Raw genomic sequence first — 13,811 nt, forward strand, 5'->3', positions numbered from 1 at the left:
GGCCAGGTGAGACACACGCACACACACACACAGCAGTGAGGCCTATAAGCAGAAGTGCTTGCTCTGGATTTTTGAAGCCTGGGAAGTAGGGGAGGGATGAGGGAGTCAGAGTAGAGAGCTGAGGGTAGCTGGAGTGGTAGGGAAGGGGGACCTGGTGGGTCAGAGGGGCCTGCAGGCAGCACCGCCACCAGGTCAGTAGCCAGAGCCTGTGGGGGAAATGGGGTCTCCGGTCACAGAGAGGAAGGGCCAGGCAGCAAGATGGCTGTGAGCAGGGAGTCTGGTCTGGTCTCGTGGGCTTAGCGGTCCTGCAGCCTCCTGAGCGTGAGGGAAGTCATTGCTGTGTCCTCAGGAGGTCAGTGGGAGCTGGGAAGGGTCCATCAGGAGCTTGCTCCCCACTGCAGAGCAGCTAGCCACTCCAGAGCAGGCCACCTGGTTCCCCGCTTCTATCCTTTGACCCCGTCCTCTCTGTAGCCCGCTAGACCCCTGTGCCGACTCTGGTCCACATCAACTCGGAAAACACCCTCCTGACGTCCTCTGAACACGGGACCAGTGAACAAGGGCCATTTGGAGGTTGAGACAGCATTTGAGGGTGTCCTGGTCAAACGTTTGATGAACTCACCCCTGCTGCCATGGCTGGAACTGCTTCTCTGGGGTGAGGCTTGTGGTGTGAACTAGTGTTGACCTCTCGGCCTTTATAGGACGCACAGGAATGCTGGTGGCACCGTCCTTATGTGCTGGGCCCCAGTGTACCAGGTCTGCAGCTCCAAAGCACCAGCTGCTCCGAGGGAGAAAGACAGGCTTAAAACCAGTAAACAAGCGGCCATCTAGCTCAGAAGCAATAAAGCCCACATGGAAGAAGCACACCAGCCTGTGCGATCACGAGGTGTCGAAGGGATCAGGCATCAAAGAACAAAAATTCTTATCATAGTGAATGAGGGGGAGTGGGGACCCAAAGCCCATCTGTAGGCAACTGGACAACCCCTTACAGAGGGGTCATGGGGAGGAGACAAACCAGTCAGGGTGCGGTATAGCAACGATGAAACATACAACTTTCCTCTAGTTCCTAAGTGTTTCCTCCCCCCACTATCATGATCCCAATTCTACTTTACAAATCCGGCTAGACCAGAGGATGGACACTGGTACAGATAGCAACTGGAAACACAGGGAATCCAGGGCAGATGATCCCTTCAGGACCAGTGGCGTGAGTGGCGATACTGGGAGGGTAGAGAGTGGGTGGGTTGGAAAGGGGGAACCGATTTCAAGGATGTACATGTGACCTCCCTGGGGGGCGGACAGCAGAAAAGTGGGCAAAGGGAGACATCAGACAGGGCAAGATATGACAAAATAATAATTTATAAATGATCAAGGGTTCATGAGGGAGGGGGGAGCGGGAAGGGAGGGGGGAAATGAGCTGAAGCAAGGGGCTTAAGTGGAAAGCAAATGTTTTGAGACTGATGAGGGCAACGAATGTACAAATGTGCTTTACATAACTGATGTATGTATGCATTGTGATAAGAGTTGTATGACCCCCCAATAAAGACTTTTTAATTAAAATTTTTAAAAATTGGGAAAAAAAAGTTACAGTCTGGGAAACTCACAGGGACAGTTCTAACCTGTCCTATAGGGTCACTGTGAGTCAGCATCCACTCGATGGTAGTGAATTTGGTTTGAGTTTTATGCAGCCCACAGGCTGGATATTTCCCACCTCTGTCTCACTACCAAGCATCCAGCTCAATTAGTGGAAAAAATTGCCTGCCTTGAGCACTGTATTCTTTTAAGATCTGTGGGTATCGGATCAACTTGGCAACAGCACCTTGAACCATCAGACGATTCGCTAGGAAACTCAGGGGTGTGAGCTTAAGTTGGGGGGCAATTTGGAAAAGGAGGACAAGAAAGACTATACCATTTGTGGGGGGAGTCATTGTCATTGATTGTAGAAACTCGCATCGATATATGCTCTCAACACCAGAAACAAAACAGAAAAACTCACTGTCAGCCAGTCAGTACTGACCCAGAGTGACTCTACAGGACAGGGCAGGCTGCCCCCTTTGACTTTTGGGGGTAGTGGAAGGAGTAGAAAGCCCCATCTTTCTCCCTTGGAGCTGCTGGTGGGTTCAAACTGCTGGCCTTGCAGGTAACAGCCCAATACGTAACCACTACACTGCCAGGGCTCCTCCAACAGCAGCTGCAGCAGCAACAACAATGCACACACACACACACACACACGAATCAACTCCAGGTATCCCAGTGGACTCTGTCAGATGGGTCACACGTGCCTTCTCAACCCTCTGAGAGAAAAGAAAAACACACACACACGAATACGCCTCCAAGCTTTATTCACAATGGTCCCAAACTGAAAACGCACCCGGGCCTTGATCCAAAGGAAACTGGCTAAACAAATAGACACAGTCACCTGATGGAATACCACTCAGCCGTGAAAAAGGAGCCGGCTAGTGATGCATGCAGCCACGGACACATTGCAAATACCACGTGGAGTGCCCAAAGCCAAGCACAAAGGACACACTGCCAGGCACTGCTTCTGTGAAATTCCAGAAGAGGCAGGACGGAGCTATTGCGGTAGAGGTCAGCTTAGTGGTGGCTGGTGGGGTGGTGGGTGGGGTTGGGGGGCAGAGTGGGGATTGGCTGGAAAAGGGCACAAAGGAACTTTCTGAGGTTCTGGGTCTTGACCCACATTGGTCACAGCTGACTGGAACAGTCGGCACAGGTGACCTCAATAAAACGATGGTAATTCACAAGGGAGACAAACAAACACACCCTCCCCACTCCCTACGAAGACCAGAAGAGACAACGGCCGAGGCAGATGACAGAGTTCACCAAATCTGGGCCGAGAGCAGATGAGGAAGAAGATGGGAGCTCCCCCAAAGAAGTTAGTTGAGTGGCTTCTTCCCTGGGTCCCACAAAAGGCCCGAACCCAGAGTTAACGTGTGTATGCTGAAGGATTGGACCCCAGTTTCACACCTTTGCACACACAGACTCACACATTGTGGTAGGTTTCTTCTCGGGGACAGTGGTACCAGCTCTGGACCAGGGGACACCAGGCACCCGGCTGAGGCCAAGCCCGTGGTTTGGAAAGTGAGGCCGGGTTTCCGTCAGGCCGGTTCAGCCTCTCCGGGAAGAGGCTCACACATTGTTCTCTCGCAGGAACAAAGCAGCTGTTGACACTGCCCACCAGGGCTTCTGACCACATACTCCAGCTCCTGTGTCCATCCTGAGCTCGGTGTGAGAAGTGTCAGGACGGAGACCTGGACGTCTACCCAGGAAATGAAGTGATTCCCTCTGAGGAGGGGGGCTAGGGGTCAGCATCGGAACCACCTCCTGGCCTGGGCTGCCCCTGTGGGCTGCTCTCCCACAGGGGTCCAGTAAGCTGGAGGCAGGACATGCCCACCAGCCTGCCCCACTCACCATCTCTGAGGCCTTGCTCACAGCAGAAGGGGCTCCCCAAGGTCCCATCTTTGACCATCTGAACATCCCCACCCCACCCTTTCTCATGTCCCTTCCTTCCTCCTCACTCAGGCCCCCCCAACTTAGAGAGGCTTTCAAGAGAGGCGGGAGGGGGAGGGCAAGCCCTTGGAGAGTCTAAGTTATATAGTAAATGGTTGAACACAGAAATGACGATTTGAAATATAAACCATCACCTAGTTCACAATTGCGGGCGGGGGCTAAAAACCACTCAAGATCTGTTTGTGGAAACCATGTCAGTTTAGCCATGGGAGACATTTGAAACTAAATTGGAGGTGTTGGGGAGAAAAAGGCTTGAAGTAGAATTGATAAAACACAGACAAAGAAGTTTGGGAGGTTAACCCCTCAGGACCAATAATGAGAGATACCAGGAGGGGCAGGGGAAGGTGGGGGAGAAAGGGAGAACCGATCACAAGGATCTACATATAACCCCCTCCCTGGGGGATGGACAATAGAAAAGTGGGTGAAGGGAGACATTGGACAGTATAAGACATGAAAAAATAATTTATAGATTATCAAGGGAGGGGAAAAACGAGGAGCTGATACCAAGAGCTCAAGTAACAAGAATATGTTTTGAGAATGAAGATGGCAACAAATGTACAAATGTGCTTGACACACTGCATGTCTGTATGGATTGTGGTAAGAGTTTTGAAGCCCCTGCATAGATCCTTGGGCGTCTCTGGTGCTGAGGTTGGTGGGAAAGGGCCCGTTTGTCCAGATTCACGCAGCACACTCTAAAAGTGGGATCACAGCTTCCCATTAAACCCCTGAGGCAGAAAATGTAGGTGCCCCCCCCCATGCCTCTGTACTGCAGGTCAAGGGGTTAAAGTGCTTCCCTTCTATAGACTCTCCTCCCGCCTTCTTCCTCATGCGGCTCTGCCTTTGCTGTGGACACCGGGGGTGGGGGGGCCCTCTCACCATGTGAAGGCCCCGTGGAGGTCACCAGTGACCTTGGGAGGGAGTGAATGTTGGCTTCCTTCCAGTCCTTTCTCTGGACTGTAGTGGTGACCAGTTGGGCTGTGATCTACATGGTCGGCAGTTCAAAACCACCAGCAGCTCCACGAGAGGAAGACTGGGCTCTGTATGCCTGTAAACAGTTACCGTCTCGGAAACCCACAGGGGGTCGCGATGAATCAGCACTGACTCGATGGCAGGGAGTGAGTCCTCTCCCTGTCCGGATCCTCAGCTTCACCGAGCATGGTGAATTCTCTCTCCAAGCCTGGTGGGGCATCCTGGGAACACGTGCCTCAGTTCCCCGGCATCTGGGGTCTTGGGGGGGCGGCGTGGCCTCTCTCTGAGTGCTTCTGGTCTTCCCTGATTCCCTCTTGTCCCCACCCACCACACCCACACACTATGTTCTGGAAGACAGAGTTAAGAGTTCAGGCTCCTGCTGCTTTGACAGTCACCTCCATCATCCATCCCGTCAGTTCCCAAGATTGACTTTAGCCTGGGGGCTAACTCCTTCCAGTTTCTTGTCTCCCACCCGACAGACGTGCCCACTCAATGACGTGGGGTGACTCCCCCAGGACAGGGTGGCGCCAAAGCCAGCCCGGCTCGCCCCTCCCTGTGTCAGCTCCCCTTCTGGATGAGTTCACAGCGACTCGTTCATTGCTGAATTCACCAACGGTCAAGTGTCCGCTCCGTGAGACCGGACACCTTCCCAAGCAGAATGAATTTTCCTGTGTGGTCACTCATGTGTCCACAGCTCATCCGTGTGGAGGGTCTGCCTGGGAGGCACTTGGAAATGAGGACTGGGAGTGGGGTGGAGGGCTGGGTTGTGTGTGGGGGGTGCCTTTCTTTGTGGTCCCAGTTGGGGAGCAGTCTTTGCCTGCTTCGCCTCTCCTGCCTGGAATCCTCCGGGCCCCCTGAAAAAGCCCACACATGAAAGGGAGCCAAGGGAGGCCTAGGGAGTGTGGATGGTGTGGGGGTCTCGGCCTTCCTGGGAGGCCCACCAGCACCCGCACTCCTCTCCCCAGAGCTGGCCTTGACCAAGTGGTGGGACCGGGCCAGCTTAGACCCCTGCCCGAGGAGGCCGGTCCCAGCAGGTCAGGGCTCGCCTTAAGCCAAGTCTGGGGTCTTTCTGGCTCCTCCCAGGTGCCCTGCCCTCAGTTAGAACCCTGGTCCAGGTGGGCTCTGAGGGTGTCAGGCTCCGAGGTCCCTGTGGGTGTAGAGGGCTGGACAATGAGTATCCTCTGAGCTTGTGGCTGGGTGGGAGGCCCTGTTGGCTGATGCTGTGAGGTTGGGGTGGGTAATCAGAGACAGGGGGGCCTTTTGTGCTGATTTCCCCGCGTGAATTACTGAGCACCAGGTCTGGGGAAGGCTACAGTTTACGAAGGGAGCCCCGCATCCAGTTTGAGACCCAGCCTCCACGAGTTCTTCCTGACAGCTTTGCCCGCAGGCAGAGTGAGTTTGAAGTGGATTACCACCACCCCCTAGCCTGCCCTCACCTTCAGGGAGCAGCCCAGTTGTGTCCTTGGTGGGAATTGGGGAGCTAGGGTGCCAGAGTCATGGTTCATCCCCTGACTGCCTTGGTGGGAGGCCCCGGACCCACCTTGACATGTTTCCATGCAAGTAGGGTTCATATCCTGTCGCAGCCCCTTTCCTGCTGCACATGCTTCTGTGACAGCGCCTGGTCCTCGTGCCCTGCTGGGCGTGCGGTTCCTGCTCAGATGCCACAGCGGGCTCCTGGTGATGGGCTCCCTCCCCCAGACACTGCATCTGTCTTTTCTGTCCCGGTCAGACTTCATACATAGGTCTCTTGCATTGGGAAAATCTTTTTTCTCTAGAGCAGGGGTCCTCAAACCTTTTAAACAGGGGGCCAATTCACTGTCCCTCAGACCCGTTGGAGGGCCGGACTATAGTTTAAAAAAAAAACTATGAACAAATTCCTATGCACACTTCACATATCTTATTTTGAAGTAAAAAAACAAACGGGGCAAAAACACCCAGCGGGACGGATAAATGTCCTTGGTGGGCCGCCTGTGGCCCGCGGACCGTAGTTTGAGAACGCCTGCTCTAGAGCAACATCTGCCTGCCTCTTGGGCCTCTGTGAGCTCCACTCTCAGGACTGGTGGGGACTTGGGCCTGCGGCAGCTGGGGACCAAGAACAGCCAGGGTAGGGTATGGAAGAAAGCAAGTTGGCCACCTGTCCCTTCCTACTCAGCCGGGGTCCCTCCCTCCCTGGTTCCACGACCCTGCTCACAGCTCCCACTGCCCTCCAAGGTCTCCACCAAGCCCAGGGGAGTGGGTCCCACCCTGGCTGGGACAGGGCAGCTCTGTCTGGGCCTGCAGGGCCCTCGCCTCAATCTCTGCCCACTCTCATCTGTCCAGCAGGTACTGGCTCTCCAGGCTGGGCACAGTGCTTGATGCTAGGAGTGTCAGGGGGAGCTGTGGTTACTTCCTCCCCATCCACCTCTCCCAGTCTGACTCTCCAGTGTCTCCTTTAAGCAGACTGGTGTGAACTGGGGTGTCATGGGAATAGGACAGGGGCTTGGTATCCAGAAATGAGGTGGGGGTGGTGCTAGGGGGCATGCAGAGCAGCCTAGGGGTGTGGGATCCTGCACTTAATTCCTTGGGCAAACAGCGTTCCAGTTCCGGAGGTAGCCTGGGGCTTTGGCTTCAAAGGCCCTGAGGGCTGTGGGAGGGGCAGGTTGGGGGGGGGTTTCAGTTGCTGGGGTGGGGGTGGGGGGGTGGGGTGGGGGGGTGGGGTGGTGGTGGAGGCAAGCTCTGCCTCTCAGTTCTTGGAACTCCTGCCTTCCTGGGGGCTCAGTGGAGAGGTTTCTGCAACCTCCAAGGGGCGGTGCCACTGCCCAGCTCTGGACCAGAGTCAGGCCATGTGGTGTGACCTGTGGGGCTGATGGGGGCTGGGCCAGGACCTGGGAGGTCTAGTTGCCCCACTGGGTTGGTTCTTGCGCCTATCTTCCCTTGCCCTCCCTACGCTCCCTCCTGCCCCTGACGCAGCAGGGTAAGTTCAGGCCCCAGCATGCCCAGGGTGGTGGCTCTGACCCATCCTTCCTGGAAGGCCCAGAATGGAAGGACAAAGTTCCTGGTGGGGAGTGCCCTAGGCTCACACAGGCCAACAGGACAACTCAGTGTGGGTGGCTCAAGAAGCCTGCTCCCCTTCCCAGCGGGGTCTCCACTCCCTTCTCTAAACCTGCATCTTCCTCCTCCTCACACAGGAATGCGGCTGCAGGACTGGGGCTACCCTTCCCCCACTGGACAGGCCCAGGCTTGCCCCTGGCCCAGTTCATTGTCCCCTGCCGGGAGGCCAAATACACCTGCTTTCCTTTGGGCCTCAGCCCAGGGTGGCCCTGACCTGATTCTTGATCACCTCCTGCCCCCCACTGTCCCTCCCAGAGGGTGTGTGTGTGTGTGTGTGTGTTTGCAGGGGGAGGGGGTCAGAGCAGTTCCTGCTCAGGCAGCCTGCTCCGGAGCTCACACTATGCAGGCCCAGTGAACCCCAGCCTTCCAGACCTCATGGGATACCCCAGGAGCCTAGGGCAAGGACAAGGGGGCAAGCATTCCTAACTCAGGGCTTGTGGGGAAGAGGAAAAAGCTCCAAGCCACAAGGCTCAGAGAGACTCGGCAGTTCAGTGCAACATATGGGCACTGGGAGGGACAGAGAGCATCTTAGGGACCACCAACAGACGAGAGGGGGTCTGTGGCTTGCTGCGGTTGCTGGGTGCCATCGAGCCGGTGGGGACCCATAGTGACCGTCTGCACAACACAACAAAATACTGCTTGGGCCCATGCCATCCTCCCACTGTTCTTAGGCTTGAGCCCATTGTTGCAGCCAAGGTGTCAATCCAATCCAATCCATTCCATCTCATCCCAACCCAACCCAACCCAGTCCACTATAGTCCAATCCAACTCAAAGCAACCCAATCCAGCCCAGTCCTGTCCAATCTAGTCCAGTGCAGCCCGATCCAATCCAATCCAGTCCAGTGCAGTCCAATCCAATCCAACCCATGTCAACCCAACCCAAGTGAACCCAACCTAACCCAACCCAACCCAATTAAGTCTAGTACAGTACAGTCCAATCCAACCTAACCCACCCCAATCCAGTCCAGTCCAATCCAGTCATGTCTCAACACAACCCCATTCAGTCTGATCCAGTCCAACCCAACCCAACCCAGTCCAGTCTAGTCCAATCCAATCCAGGCCAGTATAATCCAATCCAATCAAATCTAATCTAACCCAACCCAGTCCAGTCCACTCCACCCAACACACCCCAGCAATTCCAATCCGACCCAACCGATCCCAATCAAATGCAATTGAGTTCAGTCCAGTCTAGTCCAATCAAACCCAACTCAACCCAGTACAATCTAATCCAGTCCATTCCAGTCCAATCCAGTCCAATAATCCAATCCAATCAAGTCCAGACCAGTCCAGTTCAAACCAACAACCTATCCCAACTCAATCCAATCCAGTCTAGTCCAATCCAGCCCAACCAAACCCAACCCAGTCCGACCCAGTCTAGTCCCTATCCAGTCTAGTCCAATCCAATCCAGACCAGTCCACTTCAGTCTAATCTAGTCCCATCCAATAGAAACCAACCCAATGGAGGGAGGAGAGAATGTGGGGTAGAAAGAAGAACTGATTACAAGAATCTAGGTATAGCCTCATCCCTGGGGGATGGACAGCAGAGAAGAAGGCAGGGGGGGGGGAGAGACGGACAGTGTAACATATGACAAAATAATAATAATAATTTATGAATGATGACGGGTTCATGAGTGAGGGGTAGTGGGGAGGGAGAGGAAAAATGAGCAGCAGATATTAAGGACTCAAGTAGAAGGCAAACGTTTTGAGAATGATGATGGCAACAAATGCACATATGTTCTTGACACAATGGATGGATGGATGGATGGATGGATTGTGATAAGAATTGTATGAGCCCCCAATAAAATGATTAAAAAAAAGAAACCAACCCAACTCAGTCCAATCAAGTCCAGTCCAATCCCACCCAGTCCAGTCCAATCCAAGCCAACCCAACCCAATTCAATCCAGTGAGTCTAATTCAATCCAGCCCAACCCAGCCCAATACAGTGCAGTCCAATCCAATCCAATCCAATCCAGTTGAGCCAATGCAACCCAGACCAGTCTAGTCTAGCCCAGTCCAATTTAATCCAACATAACACAACCGAACCCTACCCAATCCAGCCCAGTCCTAGGCCAGTCCAGTCCAATCCAATCCAATCCAACCAAACAAAACCCAAACAAATCGAGCCCTGTCCACTCCAGTCCAACCCATCAAACCCAAACCAATCCAATCCATGCCAACCCAATCCAGTCCAATCCAGTGCAGTGCAATGTAGTCCAGTCCAATCCAGCCCAACCTAGTCCAGTCCAATCCAAAAAACCCAACCCAGTCCAATCCAGGCCAGTCTGATTGAATTCACCCCAACCCAATGCAATCCAACCCAGTTCAGTCCAGTCCAGTAAAATCTAGCCCAACCCAATCCAGACCAATACAACAAAACCCAGTCCAGTGCAGTTCTATTCAACCCAACCCAGTCCGGTCCAGTTCACTGCAGTCTAGTCCAGTCCAGTCCAATTCAATCCAGCCCAACCAAACCTAATTGTGTTAGTCTAGGTAAACTAGGGAAACAAATCCACAGAAACTCATATATGTGTAAGAAAGAGTTTTATATAAAAGTAAGTGTACATTAAGCATCCCAACCAGTCCAGTCCAAGCCCATAAATCTGACATTAATCTACAATGTCCTGGGTGCTGGACTGCATCAGTGTAGGTCCATGTGGCTTCTCCTCAGGGATGTCCCATAGGAAGTGAGCCTTGCCAGCTGAGCCACACACTTGTCTGACCATCAGAGAGCAAGAGACAAGAGAACCGAAAGCAAGGCTCACTGAGCCATTTATCTCTGCCCTTCAATTAATCCCACATGTATTTATTGGCCAGGTTAGCACAATAAACCTTAACTATCACACTAATCCAATCCAATCTAGTCCAGTCCTGCCCAACCCAACACAGTCCAATCTAGTACAGTCCCTGTCCAGTCCAGTTTAATCCAACCCAATCCAATCCAAGCCAAGCCAAGCCAATCCAGTCCAGTCCAATCCAATCCAATCCAATCCAATCCAACCCAGTCTGGTTATGCCCAGTCCAATCCATCCATTCCAATCAAATTTAGTTCAGCCCAATCCATCCCACCTCAACCCAATCCAGTAAAATCCAGTCTAATCCAACTCAACACAGTCCAGTCCAAGCTAATCCAACCCAACCTGTCCCAATCCCATCCAGTCCAGTCAAATCCAATTCAGTCCAGTCCAATCCAACCCAACCCACTATAGTATAGTTCAATCGAATCCAACCCAAACCAACCCAAGAGACTCCTGTCCAGTCTAGTCCACTCTACTCCAGTCCAATTCAACCCAACCCAAGTCAACCCAGTCTATTCCAGTCCAATCCAGTCCAGGTCATTCCAACACAACTCAATCCAGCCCAGTGTAGTCCAACTCAACCCAACCCATCCACTCCAGTCCAGTCCAGTTCAATCCAACCCAACCCAACCAATCTAATCCAATCCAACCTAACCCAGCCCAACTCAACACAGTCCAGTCCAGTCTACTCCAATTCTGTCCAGTCCAAACCAAACCAACCCAGTCCTGTCCAGTGCAGTTTACTCCAACCCAACCCAACCCAACCCAACCCAGCCCAATTCAAATAACCCAAAACAGACAAATCCAGTCCAGTCTAACCTAATCCAGTTCAGTCCAGTCTAGTCTAGTTCAACTCAATCCATCCTAATCCAATCCAACCCAGTCCAGTCTAGTCCAATTCTGTCCAGTCAAGCCAAGCCAACTCCGTCCTGTCCAGTGCAGTTCAATTCAACAGAACCGAACCCAATCCACTCCAGTCCGGTCCAGTACAATACAGTCAAATCTAATCCAATAAAATCCAGTCCAGTCTAGTCCAATCCAATTCAACTCAACCCAACCCAACTCATTCAACCCAATCCAATCCAGCCCAGTCCAATCCAACCCAACTAATACAAACCAACCCAATCTAGTGCAGTCCAATACAACCCAACCCAGTCCAGTCTGATATAATTCAGTCCCATCCAAAACAACCAAACCCAGTGGAGTCCTATCCAATCCAAACCAGTCCAATGCACTCCACTCTAGTTCAATCCAACCCAACCCAGTCCAGTCCAGTCCAATCCAATCTAATCCAACCCAACCCAATCCAAGCAAACTCAACACAAACAATCTAATCCAGACCAGTTCACTCTAGACCAGTCTACTACAACCCAACCCAACTCAACCCAATCCAATCAGTCCTATCTCAGCATCCTCGTTTTGATTGCTGTGCTGTGGTTATGTGGCAGTCCTGGTGGTATCACTGGGTTGCACACTTGGCTGCTGATTGAAAGGGTGGGGGTACCACAGAAGAAAACCCTGTGATCTATTTATGAAAAGCCAACCACTGAGAACCTGATGGAGCCAGTCCTCCTGAGACCCAAACCTGGGGCTGCCATGGGCTGGGGTCTGCTCAGTGGCAACTGGTTTGTGGACTGTGGTTATGCAGGGGGGAGGTTGTCTGAGGTGGCGAGAGCCAGAGCCGCCAAGTGTGTAGCACTCTCAAAGAGGATTTTGACCGGGTTTGGATTTGGTACACGTGAGCCTAGAAACAAGCGTGAGTCTACTGTACTTCTCTCAGTAACTGCGTGTGTGTGTGTGTGTGTGTGTGTGTGTGTAACAGGAAGGGATCCATCCTGGTCATAGGAAGCCCTGTGGCACAGTGGGTGAGGTGGGGGTCTGCTGACTGCGTGCCAAACCACCAGCTGTTCTGGGGGAGGATTTCTACTCCCACACAGAGTTACATCCTGGAAGCCCGCAGTTGCCGTTCCGCTCTGTCCTAAGGGGTCTCTATGAATGGGTGTAGACTGGATGGCAGTGATGGAGTGGGTGATCTGATCACACTGCCTGTGTGGGTGGGAGCAGAGCTGCCCTATGGGGCTTCCTAGGCCATCACATTTGCAGGAGCAGATGGGCGGGTCGTGGCGGCTTTTTCTCCTGCAGGGCCCACTGGTGGGTTTGGACCTCCAACCTGTCAGCACCGCCTAGTGCTTAAGCATTGCACCCTACGTTCCTTTGGAATACGAGTGACTGGCTGTGAAGGTCAGATTCCCCCCATACCGACACTGCCTGCAAAAAGGCTGGGGTGGGGGGAACACCTCACCCCACCCCACCCCAACAAAGTTCCTTTGACTTGGCTTTGGAATCACTTCAAAAACTACCAGTGGACACCTGAGTCCAAATCCCAGGAGACTGATGGAAAGTTCTGGAAGGGCGGCCTGGGCGGAGGTGGGTTTTCAGAAACTTCCGGGGTGGGTGATTCTTCACTGCATTAGTCCAGCCTGCTTTGCTTCTTCAGACTCATTCTCCTCCTCTTGGGCCGTGCAGCTAGTGCCTGAGGCTAGTCCCAGGGGCCTGGGGCAGAGGGCTGATGAAGGGGGCTGGAGGCTTAACTTGGGGGACCTCAGGAATCTTGGAGAAGGCTGGAGCCCCCTTGCTTCCCCTTGGGGTAGTGTGGGACTGCGTGGGGAGTGAAGAGGCGGGGCTTGAGGAGGGAGGGAACTCCACTCAGAGGTGGAGGGCCCCCTGAGCAGCTTGCTCCTTGGGGAGGGCACAGGCTGGCTTCTGGGCTGAGGGAGGCCCCTCTCCAGGCCATGCTGCTGCCGGGTTGAAATATTTGGAATAATTAGCAAGTGAAAGCAGCCAGTTAGCTGAGAGAATGCTGGCTTGGACCAGCGCCTGTGGAGTGCAGGACGTGGAAGGAATGAGTGAAGGTAGAGCAGGATCTTGTGGGGCAGTGTGTGTGTGTGTGTGTGTGTGTGTGTGTGTGTGTGTGTTGGGTGCAGGCACCCAGGATAAGGGTGCTGGGTGGGGAGGTGAAGTCCAGATTAAACTGATGTGAGGGACTTGCCAGGTACCAGCAGGGTGTCCCACAGACATGCTGGGACTTCTTTTCCCACCAGCATGCCAACGGGCTGGCCCCCCAGGGTGGGCCTTCCAGACTGAGGGAGTGGGGTAGGTAAGGTCTCAGCCATCCCCCTGGTTGCCTGGCCTTGCCCCTCCCAGCCTGCTCCAGATAGGTGCACACACCACCCTGGGTGGGTGGTGGGGACTAGGAGGGGCCGTGGGGAGGCAGGCTTTGGAGGCAGGCCCAGGCCAGGGCACAGGGCTCCAGCAGGCGAGCCTGGGCAGGCCCTGGAGGTGGGGGATGAGTCCTGGACACACTCGGGCCTTTGTGAGACCCAGGGGGCCAGGAGGGGGGAGCTGTGCCTCCTAACCTGAGCTGTGGGCACTGC

This window comes from Tenrec ecaudatus, chromosome 10 (genome assembly GCF_050624435.1).
Source record: "Tenrec ecaudatus isolate mTenEca1 chromosome 10, mTenEca1.hap1, whole genome shotgun sequence".
In the NCBI taxonomy this organism is placed as follows: domain Eukaryota; kingdom Metazoa; phylum Chordata; class Mammalia; order Afrosoricida; family Tenrecidae; genus Tenrec; species Tenrec ecaudatus.